Genomic DNA, 2317 nt, shown 5'->3' with positions numbered 1-2317 from the left:
AGAATTCAGTTTGAAGCCGGGCTTGGCGCTCTCTCTGTCTTTGCAGCAAGTGTTTCTATACACGGAGCCATCTCACCACGACCTTTGTTTTGTGTGTGTGTGTGTATGTATGTGTGTGTATGTGTGTGTGATATTTTTATTCACTATTTGAAAATTCAATACAGGCATACAATCTATTTTTATTATATCCATCCACTACTCCCCTTTCCAACTCTCCCTAGTCCCACTCCAGACAGCTAAGTTTCCTGTCCCAACTTCAAGATATTCTTTTTTGCTGGGCGTGGTAGCACACGCCTTTAATCCCAGCACTTGGGAGTCAGAGGCAGGTGGATTCCTGAGTTCGAGGCCAGCCTGGTCTACAGAGTGAGTGAATATCTGAATATCTTTTTTTTTTTTTTTTGGTTTTTCGAGACAGGGTTTCTATGTGTTGCCCTGGCTGTCCTGGAACTCACTCTGTGAGCTGGGATTAAAGGTGTGTGCCACCACACCCGGCTCAAGATATTCTTAAATAGCCGGGTGTGGTGGCGCACGCCTTTAATCCCAGCACTCGGGAGGCAGAGGCAGGCGGATTTCTGAGTTCGAGGCCAGCCTGGTCTACAAAGTGAGTTACAGGACAGCCAGGGCTACACAGAGAAATCCTGTCTCAAAAAAACCAAAAAAAAAAAAAAAAAAAAAGAACACAAAAAACCTGGCTGAGTAAGGTTAGTTCTGCCAGTATGCAAATAGGTGTGAGGCCTCCCCTGGCTTGCCAGCAATCTACCAGTTGCCACACCTCTAAGTGATTGACTCTCCCTCTCCAGCGGCCATCAAAGGCCAAAAGTGACTCAGATAGGAGCAGTTGTCTAAACCCCTCCCTGGGGTTTCTGATTGGCCTGATCTGGTGCAAGTAACTACAAGCTGCTTAAATTCAGTCTAACAGCTCACATCTGAGAGAGCATCAAACTCTCTTCTGCATCGTGTCTACCCCCATTTCCGCACTGTTCCCTGAGATCTGAGGACAAGCTGGGGAAGGGGCATTGATTGATTGATGTTCCATTAAGGGTATTTGATTTCACATCTCACGTTTTAGATGTGCTTTAAACAAACCGAATTCTGTTTGTTTGTTTGTTTGTTTGTTTTTGTTTTTCGAGACAGGGTTTCTCTGTGTAGCCCTGGATGTCCTGGAACTCATTTTGTAGACCAGGCTGGCCTCGAACTCAGGAATCTGCCTGCCTCTGCCTCCTGAGTGCTGGGATTAAAGGCGTGTGCCACCACGCCCGGCTGCCCAGAGAGTTTTAAACTCACAAGATGTATATACAAAGTCTTCCTATTTTTAAAGCTGGGCTACAGTTGGACAGTGGTGGCACATGCCTTTAATCCCAGCACTTGAAGGCAGAGGCGGGCAGATCACCAAGTTCAAGTCCAGCCTGGTCTACAGAGGGAGTTCCAGTACAGCCAGGGCTACACAGAGACAACCTTCTCAAAAAAAAAACAAACAAACAAACAAACAAACAAACAAACAAACAACAACAACAAAAAACCACTAATGAATCAATAGGAAATAGATAGACAGACAGACAGACAGATAGATAGATGAAGCTGGGCTATAGCCTGGAAAGTAAGACATACCGGGCTACACAGTGAGACCCTGTCTTAAAATAAAACAGCCTTTTCCTTTTTTTCTAACCTCAAGCTTGCTATTCAGCTGAGGTTGACCTGAAACACCTGATCTCCCTGGTCCCATCTCCGGAGTGCTGAGATCCAGGCCCGCAGCTATGATACTCACCTAAGCCTTCCACTTACTCTAATAGGCAGCCTCCCTAATCAATTTTTCTTTCTCTCCCTTAGCTCAGTGGGTCTTAAAGTTGACGGGCAACGGGTCACGTAGAGTACTTGATATCAGAAGCTGCTGGGGATGCCCAAGGTTACCAATTCAACCAGCCTAGGAGAGTCTTAGAATCAATCACCCTTCACCAAGTTTTCAGAGGACAGTGAGGTTGAGTGTTCAGGCCTAGTGTCCAGTGGCTCTGCCTTAGTCTGCTGAGAGTCCTAGGAGGGATGGGGGGGGGTCCCCTTTAAATAAAGGAGACAAAAGAGGCAGCATGGAGCTGGTCAGAATCTGCTCCGGGGATGATGAGGTCACTGGGTTGAGTCTCCAGAAGAGAATGTCTGAGGCTCTTAAGGAGATAGGACTGTGGTCCCCCTTTCCCTTCAATACCCAACTGTGGCTCAGAGGCACTAGGGTCTCCCCAGCTACTTCTCTCTGCAAAGCATACCCACAGGGGTACAAGAGGACATCTTTGCCATGAACAGTGCCTGGCTGTCACAGATCACAGAT

This window comes from Mus caroli, chromosome 9, assembly GCF_900094665.2.
Source record: "Mus caroli chromosome 9, CAROLI_EIJ_v1.1, whole genome shotgun sequence".
Classification (NCBI taxonomy): Eukaryota; Metazoa; Chordata; class Mammalia; order Rodentia; family Muridae; genus Mus; species Mus caroli.
Note: the sequence above shows the minus strand (reverse complement) of the source record.